This window comes from Trachemys scripta, chromosome 9, assembly GCF_013100865.1.
Source record: "Trachemys scripta elegans isolate TJP31775 chromosome 9, CAS_Tse_1.0, whole genome shotgun sequence".
Lineage (NCBI taxonomy): Eukaryota > Metazoa > Chordata > Testudines > Emydidae > Trachemys > Trachemys scripta.
In genome coordinates this window covers 96,063,725-96,086,042 of record NC_048306.1, presented here as the reverse complement: position 1 = coordinate 96,086,042, position 22,318 = coordinate 96,063,725, and the positions used below count along the sequence as shown (strand labels likewise).

Sequence of the window (22,318 nt, the reverse complement as noted above, 5' to 3'; positions counted from 1 at the left end):
ACTGCTACAGCACGAGGAGGGGATCACAGTCTCTAGAAGCTCAAAGACTAGAGCAGGCCCAGAGATCCTAGTTTGGCCCTCACAGGGAACGACTCAGGGTGACTTTTGCCCCCAATTTGAAGGGTTTTTTTTTTGAGGGGAAGAAAAAAAAATGGATATTATTTGTAACAAACTCCCTCCCCAACCTTTTCCAATGCCTAAAGGCCAAGAGAAATGTCTCTTTTTCTACACTCCAGCAGAGGAAGTCCCCAGTCCTCACCACCTCCAAAAACAAGCAGCAACCCAAACTTTGTAGCATGGGGCTATGCATGGGAAATAGAAAGCAAAATGACTCCAAACAAGCACTAAGGCTCTCTTTTCGATTTTTGTTGTCCCAGCACATCCATGCAAAATAAAATAAACACATCAGCTGTTCACTGAAAACGTGTTTAACAACAAGGCAGAAAATTCCCTTCATCTGTTTTTGGATTTTGTTTGGGTTTTTTTGAAGTGGTCAGCAACCCCTTTCCACCCACCCACCACTTTTTATCCTCTGGCAAGCAAGAGTGTTTAGTTACAGAACCCAGGGGGCGAATGAGCAATCTACAATGATCCCAGAAGAGGTCAGAGAATTGTCACGAGACAAAAATTAGTTTTTGCAAGACGTTTAGTGCAAAAATGAAATGTCTATCAGCCACAACTAGCCTCCATTTCAAACTGCCCATCCACAAGACACACAAATCCCAGTCTCTCCCCCTGTGATCTTGATCCAGTTGGACTATAAACCGGCTTTCCTCTCGCAAATATGAAGGATCACCCGGCTGCCCAGAAGATTGCGATTTCACCCTGTTAGCGGAAGAAAATTAATTGCCTTTTTATCTTCAACTGAACTAGAAGAGAGTTTCGTTTCCAGATCAAGAGGGGGAGGAAGAAATCTGCCCACAGCACGTCTACTCTTGGAAGGAGACACACTAATACACTTACCAGCTACTTCCCTTTGGGGGAATCACGGTTAAGAAAAGACTCTATATGGAAGGCTTTCCTTCATGTTTGGGGTGAAATCGTTCAGTGCTTTGTGACCAGCATTTGGTCTCAACCAAGGAGCCAGGATGCAGCAGTCCAACACCCAGGTACTTCTCTGGTAGCCCCATCAGTTTCTGCAGCATCCAACCTTTCACTTAAAAATATTCAATGTCTAGCCTTTTTGATTGTGGAGAAAACCCCCTGACTGTGAACTGAGTAACCACTGAAGCACTTTTTCCTGTGTTTGCAAACAGACAGCCTGAAACAGTCCACAGAAAGAGCAGCTGCCCCCACTCAGCTCAACAAGGTGTTAACTCTGAAGTCTAATGACGGAGAATTCTCATGCCAACATTTTGAAACCTTTCACCATGGATCTAGCTACTTGAAGAATCCAGGCAGAGTTCAGGGTTGTGAGTATACTACCTCTCCCACACCCCACTCTGCCCCTTGGAATTTCAGCAGCAAATCCTGATTTTCAGACAGAATTGGACATTTAAAAAACAAAAAAATTGAGGGAACCCCCCCCAAGAGTTTTTGGCAACCAGCTTCCACATGTGCCCTTGCAAATCTCCATCTCAGCACCCCATAGATGCTCTTCTGTTCACACCACGGACACCAAGCCCTCTTGACCCCCTTCCCACAATCCGCATCTCTCTGGGCCCAGCGACGTGCCACCACTTCAAGGGCAGATCTCCTTCGATATCACAGGGACGTCTTTGCCACCCATGCCTGCTCCACGCAGACCGGCTGCGTCGCCCTGCAGGCGACTGGCACCACAGCGCAGAAACTGGCTGTTAAGCTGATGGGCTGGATTGTCTCCCTCTGCAGGGATCTGGGCAGCCCATGGGGGGAACCAAACCCTCGCTCCTTAGCCATGCCCTAACCCCACAGCCCAGTGGTGGCGGTTTTCGTGGGCCAGGGGCCGTTTGGGGCAGCAACTCTGCATTCCCCGGTCCCACCCATCAACACCACCTCATTCTTCGCACCAGTGCCAGCGCCTCCAGATGTGCACCACGTCGGGCACTGGGCAGGGGGCTGGCTGCCCACCCGCCCACAGAGAGGGGGTCTCCCCAGCCAGTGCCAAGGGGAGGGGTCCCGGGGACGTCAGCCAGTGCACGGGATGAGGGATCCCACCCATCCCAACCCGTGCCTGGGGGACTCCACTGGAGGGTCCCCACCCAGGGGTCCCACCAGGGAGATGGGGACTCGGGGTCCCGGGAGAGGGCTGCGCCGGTCCGCCCCAGGCGGGCTCCCCCCACCCCCGCCCCAGGCCGGGGATCAGAGCCCCCCGGGCGGGAGAGGCGCATCTCCGGGACCGTCCGGCGGCCGCCCCGGCGGGTCTCACCTTCCAGGGCGCGGCGGCCGCCGGGCAGGAGCAGCAGCAGCACCGGCAGCAGCAGCGGCGGCGGCGCCGCGGCCATGGCGGGGGCGCGGGGCCGGGGCCCCGGCGGGCGGCGCGGCAGTGCCCGGACTCGGGGCGGCCCCGCACCGGGCGGGTCGCGGGGCTCCGGGGCCGGCTGGGGGGCTCCGGCGTGGGGGTGGGAGGGTCCCGGGCTGGCGCCGGACGCGGGGGGTCTCCGGGCTCCGCGGGGCGAATCGGCTCCGGCGCGGCTGCTGCCCCGGGGTCTCGCGGCTCCGCTCGCCGCCGCTCACGCTCCAGCTCTGGGGGCTCCGGCTCCGCCGCCGCGGCTCAGCCACGGGGGGCGGGGCCCAGCCGCCAGTCACCCTCTCGACACGCCCCTGGCAACCAAACGCCGCACTCAGCGGGAGCGCGGCGCTGGGGACACGCCCCTGACAACGCCAAGCGCGCAGCCCATTGGGCGTCGCGGGTCCCTAAACCCCGCCCCGAGGCACGAGGCGGAGCTTAACCTAGGGGCGGGGCGTCAGGGAAAGATGAATTAGATGGGGAGGGGACTCGGGGCCAACCCGAAGCAGGCCCCGCCCCTATCCCCGCACATTGAGCAGCTACAGGCAGAGCGAGGAGAGCGCCCCACCTAGCGGCCACAAATGGAACTGGCCTCTTAAAGGGCCTGCACCCCCTCCCCACCTTTGGCGTGGGGGGGTGGGGGTACGAGACTAGCTTAAAATTAAGGATTCGTCTTGGCCTTGGCCGTGTGGGAACCCGCCTTCTCCCACGTGCGTGAGCACGACAGCCCCCCCCCCGTCCCAGGCTCCTCCCACAGACTCCTCCTTGCCCCCCAGCCCCTTCCCAGGCTCCTCCAGCCCCCCATCCCAGGCTCCTCCCACAGNCCCACAGACTCCTCCTTGCCCCCCAGCCCCTTCCCAGGCTCCTACAGTCCCTGCTCCCCCACACACACATCCCAGGATCCCCCCACAGCCACCTCCTCTTCTGCCCCCACCTGCTCCCCCAGTTCTCTTCCTTCACATTAGCCAGCACCTCCCATTCTCTTGCTCTGCCACCTGGTGTTCCCCCTGCCCCTTGTCTTCTCCTGCCCCCCACACCCCTCTGCACCCCTTCAGTCTCCCTCCTGCCCCCCACATCCCCATTCCACCTCAGTCTACCATCTGCTCTCCGCATTCCTCTGCACCCTCCTCCCTCCCAGCCCCCACATTCTTCTGCCCCTTCACAGTCTCCTCCTCTAGTTCCCAGGTGGCCCCATCTTTCCTGAAGGCAGCCTGGCTTCAGTCCCATTGGAAACAAGGGCTGATGAGTGTCCAGCGGTTGCCCCACCCCATGCATCCCCAAGTCTCAAGACTCCAGGTTCCTTTGAGATCAAAGGGCTGCAGAGTCTACAGGGCCCACGCTCACCAGCTCCTCCCTGCTCACTCCCACCCCTGATGCTGGCATGCAGCTGGAGCGCCTATGCAAGGCGGCTGGCTGCCTACCTCCCTCCCACGCTGCTGTTGCCCTCACCTCACCCCCCTTCTTGCTGCTTCACATTCCCATGCTGGTCCTTGCAGCTGGCCCAGTCCTGGAGAGCTGCAGCAGCATAGGGCAGGGGAGCTCACAGTCAGGGCTGGGGCTGACAGGGTGTCTCCTCTGTCCCTCAGCTGCACCCAGTGAGGTGGGAATTTCCTGCCACCCTGAGCTCCTGGCAAGCTGTAGCCCCAGTAACAAAGCAGACTTGGAGCATGCAGCGTGCCAGCCTCCCTCTTTCCCGGCCATCGGCACGCAGACTGCACTCAACTGCAGGTGCACACGAGCCGCCCAGGGCCCAGGCAGCAGAGGGATGCCTAAGAGCCCTTCTCTCCTGGTCTCTTGGACGTGGGTGATGACGCCCGCTGAAGGACGTGTAGCTAATGTGGAAAGGGGGTGACCCTGAGCCGCCCAACCCCCGGAATGAGTCTGTGCCCCACTTTCATGGAGCGCTCAGTGGCATTGGGCCTGGCATAATCCAAGGGAGAAATGTCCAGACTTTGTAGCATTTTACAGGGCAGCTCCTTTGCTCCGCTCTGCTCCCTTGGTACCACTCAGGGGGCACAAAGGGGGAGGAGACGGGCTGTGCCCTTCTAGCTAGGGATGGCATGGAGCTGGCATAACTGGATCCTGTGTCACCCTCCCTGCAGCCCCTTGTGTAGGGTGAGTGGCTGGAGCACAAGTCACTCCGGTTATCCCTAGCAAGTGGTCCTTCGGGGCCATTATCAGCTGGCATCAGATAGAGCAGCCTCCAGGTTTCTCTAAAGTGCACTGGGACCACAGGAGGGGCAGAGAATCAGAGAGCTGTAACCAGCCCCTTAGTACCCCCTCTCCCCTTTGTTCTCTGGCTGTAATCGGCCATGGTCAAAGTAATTCATAGTGAACCCTCCAGTCCCAATGCAAGTGGGTCTGACCAGCGTCCCTCTCCGAGAGAAGGGAAAGCTGAGACCGAGAGGGGGGACGTGACTTGCTCAAGGCCAGACAGGGAGTCAGCGTCAGATCTAAGAACAGAACTCAGCAGTGCCTCCAGCCAGGCTGCCTCCAGCAAGTTACGCCCCTGTAAGGAGAACAATATCCTTCTGCTCTCTACCTCTACCCCGACTGCAACCTAGACTGTGAGTTCTCCAAGGCAGGGACTGCCCATGCCAGGGTTTGCATGGTGCACAGTGGGACCTGATCCAGGTGCTCTGGGTATGCTAATAAACAGCTGGTTGGGCTTCAGATCTTTCACAGTCTGCTGTGGCAGTGATCCATCTGCCCCATGGATAGGAACTGCATACCACTTGCCCCTCCTCTTCCTCACCCCATCCTCCGATGAAAGTTGGGGCTCATCTCGCTTTTGTTTGTGCCTGACTGATTTATCTCAGCCTCTCCACTCTGTTAGGAGGCCAGAAGATTGCCCAGCTCTCTGGCCAAGACAGGCAGGGGGTGAATTCACCCAGTGCTTCCCAGAAATAGAGCCCCAGCCCCCATGGGGCAGCAGTGAACAGCTGGGAGAGTCTCTCCTCTGCAGCTCCTCACCCACCACAGCTGCTTAGAAGGCAGGGGGTCCTATGCAACGCTGGGCACACCGCAGATCCTTTGCCAGCATCAGTGGGAGGTTAGCCCAAAGCAGAATTTAGACCCCAGGCAGTAAACTGCACCTCCAGCCAGTGCCAGGGCTGCTGCAGTCAATGGCACTTAGTCGTAATGGCAATTGCATATGCAAATTAAGCCCACCTGTTACTGGAAAATCTGGCCCCCGGTCATCCTTAGGCTTAAGAGTCAACATCCACTTTTTGGTATAGGGGGCACAATTCCCATGTTGGAAGTGACAATTCCCTGGCCGGAAGCGAAGGTTAAGAAGTACAGTTGGTCGAGCAAAGGGAAACAGGAAAAGCTTTGAGAAAAGATATTCATGAATCAATGCGCCAATTGGCCTGGCTGTAATTCCTGGGGTCTCTCCATTGGTCACCCGTGGGGATTCGGATGTGCGCTGAGTATCTGTGCAAAATGCTCACACAGCCCCACAGGTTCTGGCATTTTAACACCACAGATTCATAGAGGGAGGTCTGGTATTCAGCATTCCCTGTTTATTATCCAGAGTGCTCCATTACCCAAGCAGGGAGCTGAAACAATGGTGTGACTGCCCCTTTGACACGGCAGATCCCACGTGTCATGGCTTTCTCTTCCTCCTCATGGAATGACAAGGAAAACAAACACAACCAACAGGCTGGAATACCTCAAGGCCTTAGCTACAGGACAACACGTTTGCAAACACTTGCTAGGTTCTTGTTTGTTGGGTGGTTGCAGTGCATCATGGGAGATGAAGTCCAGCTGGGGAGTCTGGCGCATGGAGGAGAATGGGGGAATGAGGCACCCAAACTACAACTCCCATGAGGGTGCACTGGCATTTCAGAATCCACATTTTTCGGTGTCCAGGCAGTCCGTTTTTCAATGAAAAATTGATTTTTTACGCAGACACGTACACTTTTCACACAAAAAAAGAATTTGGTCAAAACCCCAATTTTCCATGGAAAAACAATTTCAACGGAAACAGTTTCGACCAGCCCTGGCTGGGAGACCTCACTCTCTCGTGGTGGCTCAGGGAGGAAGTGACTGCCACGTGGTCCATCTATTCCTGAACAACTTGACCTGGAAGAAGCAGGTCGGATGGAGGGGACTGGAAGAGGAGAGGCTGAGGTTTCCATGCAGATGGGGTGGCATGGAAGGACGTGCAAAGCTGGCCGACAGAGAAGCTAACAGGGTCCTGAAGCTGGCATCATTAAGTGATACACTCTTAGAGACGGTCAGATCCATAGGGGGGAGAGCAGAGTCCTGGAGGGCCTGGGTGATGAGGACAAAAAATTGAGCATGATAGAAAAAAGGAGAGAAAAATTCTATTGCATGTGTGCGAACTTGTTAACTGTAAATACTCCACTTTTAAAATACTGAGCCATGTGGCTTCCCAGGCAGCTGGAAAGGCACGTCTCAAAATGATGCAGAAACCCAGGTTACTTTGTAATTTCAGATGTTTGAGTTACTCAAGCACAAAATTTCTGACTGGAACACATGGGAAAACTGTTTATTCACACTTAAATAACTCAACAATGGTTGAACTGATTTTAATCAAACTTTCCAAAAGAATTCCCCGCGGAGCTGAGACCAAGGCTGGAAAATTTCAACCCAAAAGGAATTTGTTCAAGAAAGTTATGAGCAGCTAGAAGGGTGGGGGACTAGAATGGAAGCAGAAATTCAACCTTAATTACAGGATAGCACATTTGTCACACTTGGTATAATGAATCAGCAGAACTGTGAACAAGGACTGTACGATTCAGGAAACACTGGTCAAGGGTCCTTCGCTCGCTGGGCATAAACTCCTAGGTTACACTAGATGGCCAGGGGCTTGGGCTTCTGTTTTTCAGATGAAACATGTTGATCACTTGTGGTAATTAAAGATCAAGTTCAAGGAGATTAACTCCAGTGCCCTGACCAAATTCCTGCGTCATGCATGGTCCTTCACGGAGCCAAAATCATTCAATGCAGAGTACAACCACCCTCGGCTCCTTTCTATCGCTGGAAATCCAGAAGAGGGCTCTTGACACAGCATGGTCTGACAGCTACAGCACAGCGGTGGGCATCCGGAGACCTGAGGTTTTGGTCTAGTTGTTCACACAGGGTGACCTCGGGGAATAACCACTTCCCCGCTCTGCGCTCCATCTTCCTCATCTGTAAATGGGACTAGGGATACGGACCCAGCTTTGAGAGCTAGGGATGAGAGGCGCCGTAGGAGAGCCAAGCGTTGTCATTAGTGGGAAAATGGCAATGGGGACAGGGGAGTGTAACTGGAAGGGAATGGGAGAACCCCAGCCACTGCTAACTAGCCTGCCTGCCCCTTCAGTAACTGCATCTGCTTGTCCCTGTTCTTGGGAAACGGACCATCAGTAACAACCCTGCTGGCAGGTTCCCTCCACCTAGAATAGGGAACTGGGGGGAGGGGAGAAAACCCCAGTGAAATGGGGGGAGGTGCTGACAGAATATTTGATCCATGAGCAGTTGCACATGGCTCCTAGCGTCAGCAGCCGTGCATTAACCCTTCTCTGTTATAGGCGACAGTCTGATAGAAATGAGTCGTTCCTGAGGGAGAAGGGTTAATGTGCGGCCAGCCCCAATCAGCTAATCAGGCGTGTGTGTGCCCTGGTCCCACTCAGTCCGTTTTGTGTGCACAGAGCTGAACCTTTCCCTTAAACTGCGAATAATGGCAAAAAGTGAGGTAAAGTCCCACATTTTTATAAATAAAACCTACCTGTTGACCCAGAGCTAGTCAGGATCCCCCTCGCTACCGATTTCTCTTTTATGAGATACCGGTCAACACAGAGAAGTAGGACTGCCCATGACACATTTCAACCAGAGCCCAATTTCAGAGACTTCCTTTGAGCCATGTATGAAGAGAAACCAAACGAAAGCGACACAGAAAATTCAAAGGACAAAAAAATACCTCTCACCCCTTGTGATATTTCACATCAATCGACACCTACCTTTAGAGCAAAGCCAGCTTTTATGCCCCTTTTTTAAGCCCAGTTTAGAACGCAGCTCTGGAGTCGCTTCTGTAACACCCAAGCGGGGTGAATTTTTTCAAATTGTTTATTCGCCGAAAAAGGCAGCTTCAGTCGACCTGAAACGCTTTACGAATTTGACAGGAATCGTTTCTGCCATTCCCAAAACAGCCAGCGGTGGAGGTGACCCTTAGCCCCGTGCCTGGGGCCCTAGGCTAGGATGTAGGAGACCTGGGGGTGAATCCTCACTCTGGAACAGGCCCCCAAACAGACATTGCAATTGACTGAAAATTCTGAAAAGTTTCAGATTTGGTTCAACCTGAACTGAATTCTCCCTCCCCTCCCCACAACTTTTTAGACCAGCCACTGAACCGAAAAATTGGTGATTCGCTTTACTGCAGCTTAAAGTTTTTTGTTTGGGAATTTCTTTGGTTTTTAAATAAGCCGAATTACTCTGATGCCAGGCTTCTGCAGTGTCACATGAGTAGCTGGGTGCATTCTCTTCTGAGAGCTTGAGTGTCAGTTCCAGGCTTTTATGCAAAGCTTATTCCAGAGGAGGTATAATTGTTTTAGCAGCTATTTGGCTCCTACCAGTTTCTTTCCCAGAGCCCACTGTGCTCTACCCCCAGTCCACACCTCGCTCTGCAGGAGGGAGCCCTGCTCCTCTGGACTTTAGCAGATCTGCTAGATACTTGCATATCGGATCTAGGATGTTATTTAACTGTAACATTCGCTCTCCACCCTTCCCATCCCCCCTCTACCTCAATACTGTCTCATGACAATCCTGCTCTGCCCCACTAGCTCCAGGATGCAGCTAAGTCCTTTAACACTTACAACTTCAAATGCTAATTGCTTAGTAATTAAAACTTTAATCACTGGGCAATTAAAACTTTAAGCAACTGTCAGAGATCTGTTCCGTGTCAGCAAGGATATATCCATCCCTTTTTTCCCCAGATGCCCTATTTGCAAGAACCCCACTCCGTCCAGTCGTGTGGAGAGCTCTCTTTGCATATGTGTGATATAGGGAGATCTTCAGGATTTCCTGGGCAGTAGCCCACGAAAGCTTATGCTCTAATAAATTTGTTTTAGTCTCTAAGGTGCCACAAGTACTCCTGTTCTTTGTGCTGAGCCAGAGGTGGACAGAAAATGATCAGTCACTGCTGTTAAATTTTAAACCCAGACAATTTTGCACTAAGTAGCATATGAAAGGGTTTTGTTTCTTTAAATCTCCTGCTTTCCATGTTCCCAGGATTAAAATTCTCTTAATCACTTATTTTAACCACATACATTTGCAGACAAATTGCTTCGCCTAATTCAAAATCTGAAGGAGGCTTATAATGGAAATCTGGCCACAACCTTCACTATGCAATCACTCCAGTGACTCCCTGATACCGTCTGGGCTCCTAGCTTTACGGTCCAGATTTGCAAGACAGCTCAGCTCCCATCTAGGCACCGAAATAAGTGGCTTGACCCCCTCAGAAGAGCTCAGCACATTGGGTGCAGTGCTCTTGTGAAAACCCAGCTATGCTTTGAGACTCACAGTGGGAGCCCACTGGGTGCTAAGCACGGCTGAAAACCAGGCTCTTATTTTGGGACCTAAATGTGATCTCAGCTTTTAGGGGAAAAAAACGAAAACCAAGGGTGGATGCCAACCCTTGAAAATCCAGACCCTCCACTCTATTGTATCACTCACACACACACACACACACACACACACACACTCCCCATGTAACTTTATTTGCTATTTTCAGATGACACCCGCCTCTATTCCTACCCCAAATGCGTTTGACCAGATGTTGACAAATGTTATGTCAGTTTCCATGTCAAACAATAGCTATTGTTACGCCCTCTTTTCCCATGTCAGTTTCGAAGAGCAAAGAGCAGCCTTGGAAAGGGGGAAGCCATGAGAATTTGGGGCAAGAAGAACACCTCACGCTTTGCAGGCCTGTCGAGTTGGGGTGGGGGGCTGCAGACTAGCTCCACCTGCCGGAAGGTGTGGGAAATACATCCACCTCTAGGCAGCAAAAGCCCCACCTTAGTCCCTCCATCTGAGCAGCATCAGTGACTGTAATGCGTCACCCCCTGAAGTGCTTCCAGGCTGGGAAGCCAGTTCCCCTTTGTCATGTCAGATTGTCCCCTTTCCAGGCCGGTTGTGTTGCTGCCTGTCATTGCCAATATTCTGTGCCGTGCCTGAGGCGATATCGCGGCCATTAGACCTGACTTCTGTGGGGTTAGCAGCTCAGTGAAGCAAATCCAAATGTCCCCCGGGCGAGCAGAGAGGAGGGGGCCTGGGGCTGGGAAGCAGCTTCCGCCTTCACCTAGCAGATCAAGACCAACCAGATCACGTCCAACAAATGTAGCAACTGTGGCCTGGCAAATTATGCTAACATCATCCAGCCAAAGCCACCAACAAATTGCAGACAACGCCATCAGCAGCGCCGAGCGAACACAGCCAGCACCATCCGGCAAACGTTCCCAGTGCCTTCTGGCACCGCCCAGCCAGTGCCACCAACAAACGCCACCAGCACCACCCAGCGAACACAGCCAGCGCCATCTGGCAAACGTTCCCAGTGCCTTCTGGCACCGCCCAGCCAGTGCCACCAACAAACGCCACCAGCACCACCCAGCGAACACAGCCAGCGCCATCTGGCAAACGTTCCCAGTGCCTCCTGGCACCGCCCAGCCAGTGCCACCAACAAACGCCACCAGCACCACCCAGCGAACACAGCCAGCGCCATATGGGAAATGTTCCCGGTGCCTCCTGGCACCGCCCAGCCAGTGCCACAAACAAACACAACCAGCACCGCCCAGCGAACACAGCCAGCGCCATCTGGCAAACGTTCCCAGTGCCTCCTGGCACTGCCCAGCCAGCGCCACCAGCACCACTTGGCAAACATGCCTTCTCAGTGAATTTCCTGTCCCCTGTGTTTAAAATCTTAAGCTGTGGTTCTCCCACAACTGTCACCCGCCCACCCATATGCCCATGCAGATGCTTTTGCCGCCTGCATATTTTATGTTCAATAACACACCCCAAGGCCCAGCCCTGCCATGCAACGAGCCATGGGTGCACCACAGCACCCACTTCTACCCCGCGCAGAGAGGTTTTCGTTTGACCAGAAAGAAAAGGTCTTGGCTTTACCTATCCCTAAGTATCCCTCTTCTCTTGCTCCAGCTCTACTGCCCGATTATACACCCTGCCCTCTCCCTGGGGAACGCGGATTATGCTGATTTTGGTATTTGTGCGGTTGAGGTCGGTGCCCCCTTGTGCAAGGTGCTGTACACACATCTAAAGAAAAGATGGGCCCTGCCCCCCCACCCCCAATCCGAGTATAAGACAAGGGTACAGCAGGTGGGTGCAGCAGACAGACCGAGGGAGCACAAGGAAGCAGTGAGACAATTATGGTTAGCATAAGGAGCAATGCTTTCAGCACCCCAGCTGCCTAGCCACTGTCCAGTGTTTGTCAGCATCACAGCCCAGGCAGGTTGCAGACGTATGCTGCGGATGAATGGGTCTTTTTCATTCACAAAAAGCAAAACAGCCTCGATGTCTATTTTCAGACCAAGGAAAAGAACCAAGAAAGAAAGAACAAATATAAAGTCTCCAGGCGAGAGAGTGAACTCAGTCGCTGCACGCCAATCACAGCTCCCGGAGGCTGTATGGCTGTGCAAGGAAAAGGGTGGAACAATTGCCCTTTCCCTCCCATTTACAGTTACCGTCCTGCCTCTTTCCTTTCCATTCACCCCTCAGGCATCTTTGGTTCCTCCTCCATGCCTGGCCTCAGCCCCTCTCCCAGATCCCTGCTGCAAGAGATGTCCTTCCCATTATATGCCAAGGACTGGGGCAGTACTAGCAGCATATTGACTGGGCCGCTGTCCAGTCTAGTTTTAAATGTGCCAAGGGGGTGGGTTCCGTCATTGCCTCCGGAGTCCTTCCCATATTAAACTGCTCCTATCCAACTCTCCCTCATTTCTTGGTTGCTATGGCATCCTCCTCCTCCTTTCTCGGGTTGCCATGGCTCCTCCTGCCTGTGGCAGCAGCAACATCTTCATCAAAGGGAACGCACCATTTTCCCTCTTAGTACTTAGCACCCCAAGATGATGGTGCCACCAGGACAGGCGACCGAGTTTAGGTTCCCACGGACACGGCAGGTCGGCCGTGCTGCGGGTAGGCCTGACAGCATGGTGACGAGTTACGATCAGGACCCCACTCCCCTGGGGGCTTATGGGGAAGAGAGACCCCCTGCCCTGATTCCTGCCACACTGCCCCGAGTGATCTTGCCCTTAGCACCATGCTCCTGGGCGCCCGGGCACTCGGATCCATTGGTGCACACTGGAAATGACTCAGGAGGGTCTGGCAACTGAGGGAGGAGGATCAAGGGGGTGTCCCGAGGTTCTCACTGAGGAGCCCTGGGGTAAGAAGTGTGTGCAATGGGTGTACCTTGGGTGGGGGAGGTTGGTAGCTGGGTGTAAGGGGAGTAAGGACAAGTGGGGTGCAGGGAGAGTCTTGGCTCAGATTCACAGTGTAGTTGGGAAAGGTGCAAAGCATGGTGAGGCATGGCACGGCACAGTGAGGCATGGCAGGGTGAGGCATGGCACGGTGAGGTGAGGCTTGATGTGGCACAGTGAGGTTTGGCACGGTGAAGTGTGACATGGCACAGCGAGGTGTGACATGGCACTGTGAGGTGAAGTGTGACATGGCATGGCCAAGGCCAGCTCCAGGCACCAGCTTCTCAAGCAGGTGCTTGGGGCGGCCGCTTTGGAGAGGGGCGGCACGTCCAGGTATTCGGCGGCAATTTGGCGGACGGTTCCCTCACTCCGCCTGGGAGTGAAGGACCTCCCGCCGAATTGCCGCCGCTGATTGCAATCGCGGCTTTTTTAAAAATTTTTGTTGTTGTTTTGGCTGCTTGGGGCGGCCAAAACTCTGGAGCCGGCCCTGGGCATGGCGAGGTGAAGTCTGACATGGCACCGTGAGGTGAAGTGTGACATGACATGGCGAGGTGAGGTGTGACATGACACTGCAAGGTGAGGTATGACATGGCACGGTGAGGTTTGGTACGGTGAAGTGTGACATGGCACAGTGAGGTTTGGCACGGTGAAATGTGACATGGCATGGTGAGGTGAGGCATGACATGGCACAGCGAGGTGAAGTGTGACATGGCATGGCGAGGTGAGGTGTGACATGGCACGGTGAGGTTTGGCATGGTGAAGTGTGACATGGCATGGTGAGGTGAAGTGTGACATGGCACGGTGAGGTTTGGGACGGTGAAGTGTGACATGGCATGGCGAGGTGAGGTGTGACATGGCACGGTGAGGTTTGGCATGGTGAAGTGTGGCATGGCATGGTGAGGTGAAGTGTGACATGGCATGGTGAGGTGAGGCGTGACATGGGACACTGAGGTTTGGGACAGTGAAGTGTGACATGGCACGGTGAGGTGAGGCATGACATGGCACGGTGAGGTTTGGCACGGTGAAGTGTGACATGGCACCGTGAGGTGAAGTGTGACATGGCATGGTGAGGTGAGCTGTGACATGGCCTGGCGAAGCAAGTCCTCCCTCTGTCACTTTCAAATATTCACAACTTTGTCCTTCCAAATGGAGCTTCCCCACCCTCAGCACAGGCCAAAATGCCTCAGCTTTGGGCCAAAGCGAGCATGGCGTTACCAGAGCACCTCCCCCACCCACGCCCTGCCCAGACATCCGAACTGGCTGCATTTCTCTGCTGCTCAGAGAATGTCTGAACAGAGTTATTCAACCCCCGCCCCCCCGGAAAATTACATACACCTGTATAATCATACACCAACACACACACGGTCACATACCCCAAATTACTCCTCCCCGCCCGCACACACAGACACACGTACACCGCCTCACTTGCACAGCCCAACCAGGAGCCATTTCCAAGACATCCTGAGCAGTAGAGAGGAGCGGCTAGAGTGGCCCAGCCATCTCCTTCCCTGGAGCCGCCACACCAGAACAACAGGTGCAATTGCAGGCAACGTACCACGCCATGACCTGGGCATAAACAAGGCCCCAATTTATCCTCACTGCATCCCTTACGGGGACCACACCGCTCCCTAGACGTGGCTTCTGCATTTGTCCCTTTCTTCAGTGCGGTATTTTCCGTTCTCTCTAAGAGACGAAATCTGGCTGGGGGACTCACCCCACGCCCGGCCGAAGGACGCCCACCGCTCCAGAGGCTCACAAGCATTTCCAGGCTTAACGCCAGCATTGCTGCTGCAAACGGCTCCCTTCACTGCCGTCGCATGGCTGGGGCTATTGTTTTCCTCAGTCGCGTTGCACCATGGGCTCTTGGCGAGCTGCGCTAAATCAATACAAGCACTGGAGACAAGTCAGCCAGGAATAAACAGGCAAACCAAATAATACGTGGGAGGATAAACAACTTCAGGAAGTGCCCTGGGGCAGGGCAAGTTCCCCACTAGCCCTGCCAGGCTGGGCCACGGTCCAGCCCAGCGCTCCCCAGGGGCTGCAGGCGAGCTGCCTACAGGCCGCACTGAGGTCAAGCGTGGGCCATCTCACCAGCACCCAGCTGCAAGAATTCCCCTTTTCAAAGGGTCAACGCCTTTGATTTGCACAGGCCTTCCCACACAGTGTCCGGTGTTTGTGTCGATGGCTGGGAGGATCACGGGATTAACCCGCGAGATGGGGATAATCCTAAACGGACACCCAGGAATCCACTTTGTTGGGCGAGCAGGCCGGGCACGCGTGGCACAAGCACCTGGCTCGGCACGAACGAGCTCAGGCTTCTGGAAACAGCTGCTTCTCCCTGGGCCTGCTCAGGGTTCAAAACATATATCTCATGGTCCTTTCTGGTCATTAGCATAGCCCCGGCCCTTAGTGACACCATCCGAGCTCCTCCATGGCTCCTAGGAGTGCTGTGACCCACATGCTTTTACAATGGATGCTTCATAGAGCTCTGAAATACAGTGGTTTTCAAACTGTAGGTCACAGTGGCTCTGGTCGGCACCGCTAGTCAGGAACCAGCCAAGTGCTGGGAGTGCAGAGCCGGTGCTCAGGGCGGGGGCAGTATGTGGAGCCCCGTGCCGCCCCCTCCTCCCCCCGACTAGGAGCTGGACCTGCTGCTGGCCGCTTTCGGGGCACAGCACGGTCCACAGTGCCAGGACAGGCAGGAAGCCTGCCTTAGCACCCCCGCTACGCCACTGACTGGGAGCTGCCCAAGGTAAGCCCACGCTCCAACCCCAAACCCCAATCCCCTGCCCCAGCCCTGAGCCTCCCCACAAACCCGGAGCCCCTTCCTGCACCTGAAACCCCTCATTCCCAGCTCCACCCCAGAGCCCTGACCCCTCCCACACTCGAATCCCCTGTCCCAGCCCAGAGCCCCCTCCCACACCCTGAACCCCTCATTCCCAGCCCCACCCCACAGCCCTCACCCCCACATCCCAACCCTCTGCCCCAGCCCTGAGCCCCTCCCACACCCCAAACCCCTCATCCCCTGCTCTGTTGGGTCATGGGCATCAACAATTTTCTTCAACTGGGTTGCCAGAAAACAAGTTTGAAAACCACTGCTGTAATAAATACGGGTATAAGCCACACCCCTTCACTTTGTAGAGCTCTGTAATAAATATGGGTATAAGCCACACCCCTTCACTTTGTAGAGCTCTGTAATGAATACNTGTAATAAATACGGGTATAAGCCACACCCCTTCACTTTGTAGAGCTCTGTAATGAATACGGGTATAAGCCACACCCCTTCACTTTGTAGAGCTCTGTAATGAATACGGGTATAAGCCACACCCCTTTACTTTGTAGAGCTCTGTAATGAATACGGGTATAAGCCACACTATTTATACGAGTGAGTAGCCCCTCCCCTTTCCATTGCTGCCACTCAGTCCTGGCATGTGTCCACTCCAGTAGCCCTGAGCTGGCTGGATTTAATGCTGTGTCTGGAACTCAGGCCAACAAAACATCTGCACAGAACTGCACTGTGAGGAAGAGCTGGTAGAGGAGGGGGACGTGGAGGATAGACAGGAGCTCTCCGAGGCCTGGCTAAGCCCAGAGAAAGAACCCGCTGAAGGGGACTCAGGTCGGTGTAATTTGCTGCTCCCATTAATGCACACCTTGTCGTGAACTCTTTTCACAGCCCCTGACACCTCCCCTCACCCTCTCAAACTGGTGGCCAATGGCACGCGGGGCAGGAACAAAGGGATTCTGTTTTAAAGCAGTTGGTTTATTTTAAGAGCAAGTGTAGCACTCATCCTGGATGGCCAGGGTTATATCTACCTCTGCCCTGTCCACGTGAGACTGTGCCTGGGGGTGTAACCTATGCACTGACAGTAACAGGAAAAAAATAACACAATGCTTGAAGCAAGACGGAAGCTTTCCAAAATATACATCGTAACAGAAACCCTTGATACGTTTTTTTGCAGGCAGAAGAATAATTCTAGTCAAATAAACACAAGGCAAGTACAATTCAATGCATTCAAAATGGGAAAAGAAATCCACACAAACGAATACCCGCGCCTTCAAATGAAATAGCTCCGAAATACAAAAGAACGCTCGCGAGCAACCCCGTGACTGGGCAGCCAGAGAAAATGAGTTTGCAGAAACGGCATTGTAAACGTATTGGCTGCAGGCTTCCTAGTCCAAAACACAGTATTTTGCTTTCCCAGTCTGAAAGGCCAAGTCCAAAACAAATGAACTTGCCGGCTGTGCTTCGATTCAGGAAAGAAGGAGCAATGCGGCTGGCTCCTGGGGCTTGGCTTGGACTGGCTCACAGGATGAGCCAGCGACCACAACTCTTCTCCGTTCGTGGCACTTGGGGTTTAGCTTGGCCTTTTTTTCTCTGAAGTTCTCAAGCAAGTATTGGTTGATCTGGGCCTGCACATTTCTAGGCAGAGCTGCCTTGTTCCTCCCACTGTGGTACAACAGTCTGCAGTGCACTCCGGGGATCACAACGCGGAGAAGAGCTGGCAACATATGGCCCTTGGCAACCTCAAGCCAGCTAGAGGAGCGGCCTTGGGACGCTGGCACTCTTGTGAGTGCTACAGCCACCAGGATCCCTACTGCCTGTATGTTTAGCTGTGTTTTCGACGCTATTCCCTGCACCTACCTGGAGCTCCACCCCCGGCCCCCCACCCCTCATAGAGGCTGGAGGGTTTGAAAAGCCCCCCCCATATAGTGCTGCACGGCCCTGGAGCAAGCAGGAGGAGTGTGTTCCTGTCCATATTCTCAGGCAGATCTACATGGGGGAAATGTTAGGGAGTTGTGACATTTCTTTTTTGAAGCCTGCTAACCCCCTCAATCTAACACCAGCTGGGGGGGGGCTGGTTGTTTACTGGTGACCTCGTCTGGAGGATCCTAAGGGCCACCCCTCCACACCTGCTGAAAGACTGACCAGGATAAGGAGGAAAAGAAACACACAAGGAAGGACATGTCCTTGGACCTGCTCCAGAGCCCGTGAGACCAGGGAATGGATGAACGTGTGCTGGATGGAGGGAAGGCAGGAGGGTCGAGGGGTGCATTGAGACGTGCACCAAGACATCATGCAAATCCTCAGACAATAAACTGAGATGCTCCAAGCTATTATGGAGGAGAACATCCAGGGCTGAAGCCCAGCAGCCTGGATAATTCCTTCTTCCTGGCATCAGGGGCACACACCTCCCCCCCCTTCAAGACACCAGAATTCCTTCCACTCAGCCCCAGTGGACAGTAAGGAAAGCTGCTAGGAGTACACACACACACTGACCCGGGATGCAGCCTATTGAGTCGTGTGTGTTGTTATTGCTGCACAATAAAGTTGTATTTTGTGAAAAACATCATTCATTTTCCTTCTCTCACCATGCCGAGATGTGAACCCCTCATCAAAGGGTATAACGGTTCATAACCTGGCCTGGCCTGTTTATTCCCCCAGCGCAACACAAAGCAGCACACGCCAGTCCTGCCTCCACCACCCGGCACCTCGATGGGCTCTGGCAATCGCTCCCGTGTCAGGCTGTCAGCACGCAGCCTTTCTGCTTCCCCCTCCACCCTGCTGGGAATGTTTCCCCATTGGCCTGACACATACTATGTAAAACATACCATGCAGCAAGAACAATAGGAATATTTGACTCACTGAGATCCAGACCCATCAGGAGACCTCTCTACCTCTAATCTGCCCAAGGCACACACCGTGGTCATCCTGCACCTGCCTAGGTGATAGCTGAATTTTTCCTTGCTGTTGTCCAAGTGTTCTGTGTATCATGCTGACCCACCAACGCTTGCATAACCATGGAGACGTCCCCCTTTCTGTATGTGCTCAGACACTAGGGGTTTAGAACTGGGATATGGGGATCCCATCTCTCACCCTACACAATTCGGGAATCACCTATTTTGCCTGCACATTGCAGGGAGTCACAGTCCGGGGCAGCAGGACATGCCCATTGGCCCTGCACACTTGAATGGTGACCACCCCCACCACAAACTTTCCAATGCCCAACTGATGGCCCATCGACCAATAGCAATCCAGGATTGCAAGCTTCCGGAGCACAATGCCCACCGGTTTCTCTACTGTCAAAGCAGCTCTCCTGTTGACGTCTCTGCGCTGGAGGGCTGGGATGAGCCCAGCACCTAGCGCCAAGAATGTGGCCTTCTGCCTCCGAAAGCTCTGCAGCCACTGCCGAGCAGTTCAGATTTGCTTCACGATCTGATCATTTGGTGCTGGTTTCACGGGCACAGAAGCACTGCTCCCCCGGGTGCAGCTTGTCCACGGATGCCCGCAGCAGCCGGTGACCGTCATTCACTGTCTGCATCTCCCACTCCTCCTCCGTTCGCTCATTTTCACTGCAGACCGACCTGCCGCTGCGGTAGTTGTCATTCTGTGAGCACAGAAGAATCAGTCGCCCTGTCTCTGTAACAGACAAGACAGCTCAACTGATCTCTTCAGCATCCCCTCTGCTGACAGCAAGATGGGGGAGAGATTGAAAACTAGCACAAGGAAGAGCAGATTCTGGGATGGAACAAAGAAGACGGTGGGAATTGTACAAAATGGCATGAAAAAAGGAAGATTATGGCATAAAACTGAGGGAATTGTGGGCGTTTGGAGTCAAGTTCCCACAATTCCCTGAGAGGAGCGCTATTATCCCACAATGCACTGCAAAAATTCCCAGGAGGCAGTGCACCAGACAGCGGCACTGGAATGCCTCCTCCCATTGCCGCGTGTCTTTTGCCAGTGCAGACTGTTACTGTGAGGTCAAAGGGCAGCCTAACGAGAACATACTCCAGAGCCTTAGCAATGTCTGCGGTTGTGTGCCGGCAGAAATGTCCCCAGAGAAACTTTCTAGTGCCGACAGGGCATCCGCAGAAGAGGGGGCTTGCCAAGGCATGAGCACCCGTCTGGGCAAAGCGTCTCCCCTACAGTGCACTCTACTGCCAGCCCCAGCCAGTGGAGAGAGAGAAGAGCACCTTGCCCTGAATCCTGCTCTGTGCTGAGAGGGCGCCTCCACGTGATCAGCCGGTGCCCAATGGGGCTGTGTGACGAAGTGGGAATGTTCTTAATGTTTCCGCTGAATACTGAGTGGGTGCCTCAGTTTCGGCTATGCATTTCTTAGAGATCTAGGTGGGGGATCAAGGTGTATGATTGTTGCAGAGCTCAAGAAGGCCCCGGTGATACTGTCTGCACAGAGAATGGCCGACACTCTGTCTCCTGGCAACTAATGGCCTGGGCCCCTCCTCTGCAAAGATGCCAACTGAAGGTGTTGGAGAACAAAGAGATCAGGTGACCTCCTGGCCCAGGAAAGAGACAAAGGCCAGCGAGTAGGGGCTGGAGAGTTTCAGTTTGGAGCTGGCTGGGAAAATGGAGGGGAGCCCAGATGGGGCTCTGGCCTCCCTTGGACCCCCCAAGATGGACCTGCCTGAGGGGGTCCTGTTGTCTGTACCTGCAAGACCTGTCTTGGACTGTGTTCCTGTCGTCTAAATAAACCTGCTGTCTTCCTGGCTGGCTGAGAGTCACGGTGAATCGCAGGAAGCCGAGGATGTGGGGCCTTGTCCCCCTCAAACTCCGTGACAGCCTGTACCGCCAACTCTCCATTACATGCAGTGCCGGTTAACGTGAAGTACTCGGCTGCAGAAACAGCTGCCAGGGCATCCGAGAGGTACCTGGGGCGGCGTTTTGAGCAGGCGTGGCTGGCTCAGGACCCTCCCCCTGCATGCAGGAACCTGGCCTGGAGGAGCCAGCTTGGTTGTTTTCTTTTTTTTTTTTTTCCCCCCAAGATGAAGAATTTAATTTTAGTTTTTACGGCTCCTCCTAGATGGATAAATCCCTTCCTGGCGAGTCCAAGCCCTGGAAAATCTTGTGAATCTAGCACTGGCCCTTCTGGCAGCTGCTGCAGCAATTCCTGTTTCTCTCCAGCCGCACTCTGTAAAGTTTTATAGTTTCCTGGTTCTAGCTGGAAGGCCCCAGCGATGCCGATGGGGGTGACAGGGGGAGCGCAAGCATGCAGGAAACCTGAGGCCAGGGAGGTGGAGTGGGGAATGGCACCGAGGTGGGGCGTACCACTGGCCACCCGACCCCTGGATCCAAGGAATGGCCAGATGCCATTGTGGATTTCTCCAGCACCATCAGGCCAGGAGTTGCCTGGGGATCCCCTGTCCTGGAATGAAAGTCCAGGGTCATGCCAAGTGCCGGGGGAGCTCATGCACCCTAGCTGAGCGTATCCCGGTGCTGACAGCCGGAGGAGCCTGGAACGCAGCCTTTGCATGCAGGGCGCAGGATGGTGCTACCGAGCGAGAGACCTGGGTATGAGGTAAATGTGGTAACAGTGTGACGCGGGAGGCCTAACCCTCAGCCCGGCCTAACCCCGCTTTGCTTCACGCTGCTGGGTATGGCTGGAGTGCACAACGCTCTGGCCAGTCCTCAGTCCTGGTGTGACTGCTCCCGCCGACATGGGCGGCCGGTGACCCCGGCTGTTGGGGGAGGCTAGCCCCCAGCCCCTCCCCTGCTGCCCGAGGCCCTGCCCTCCTCCTCTGCTTCTGCCCCCTGCCCCCGCAGGAGCCCAAAGCATCCCCACACCGGCCCAGTGCCGGGCAGTGTGGCCGCAGCGCCCCCAGCCCCGGAGCACCGAGCGGCGCAGTCTGAGCGCCAAACGGGCAGCGCGGACCCAGCGCCAGCCGCCCTAGTCCCCGTGGCTGGCCGGCCAGCCCCAGCGAGCCTGAGTCAGGGTAGAGGGCCAGGAACTGCAGGAGGGGACCTGGGGGCGGAGCATGGGTGGGGCCACACCAGGCTGTTTCAGGAGGCCCTACCGGCATAACTTAGAGCAGCTTTAAGTTACACCAGGAGCTGTAGTCCTAGGATTAGGAGACTAGAAAGTGGCTTATCTACTGTAGGTGCTTCTATACCCCCCCCCCATCACCACTTATCACAATGTGGACCCCCCCCCCCCACCCCCCAGCTGCCTGTCGCTCTACCAGCACTCCCAGCCGTTACCACCCGCTCCTCAGATGCTCCCACATGGGAAAAACTCCCTGATGAAATCCAAACAGCCACGACTTTGTCCTCCTTCGAATCCTGCCTTACATCCCACCTCAGCCATGAGGCCTCCTGAACCCAGCCTGCTGATCATCGCTAGGCAGGTGATGAGCTCTGACTGTCCCTCTTCCCCGCCTTCCTTTTCCTACGCCTTCACGCTTCCCATTCCTCACCCTACCTCTACAGCCAATTAAATAAACCCAGCAATACCTGTAACCCACCAAGCTGGGCCAATTCTTCACCCTACTCATTTGCTTGTGTTATATCCTCATCCCCTATCTGAGGTCTGTGTTGGGTCTTTTAGATTGTCAACCCTTCAGAAGGGCAGGGATTGTCTCTATTCTAGGCTTGTACAGTGCCTGGCACCCTGGCACCCCCATACTGGGTGCCTCTGTGCTCTGCCCCAGTACAAATGTTCACCGC

At 54.5% G+C, this 22,318-nt stretch overlaps 1 protein-coding gene across 2 annotated transcripts in view; it reads right to left on the bottom strand.

The window, feature by feature from the left end:
• EPHB3 (EPH receptor B3) overlaps positions 1-2,401 on the bottom strand; it is a 50,683-nt gene extending 48,282 nt beyond the window's left edge. For both annotated transcript variants that reach the window (XM_034781415.1, XM_034781416.1), the window contains exon 1: positions 2,348-2,401. The gene's annotated coding sequence lies outside the window, so the exon portion shown is untranslated. The remainder of the gene's footprint in view (positions 1-2,347) is intronic.
• Between the last annotated feature and the right edge of the window lie 19,917 nt (positions 2,402-22,318).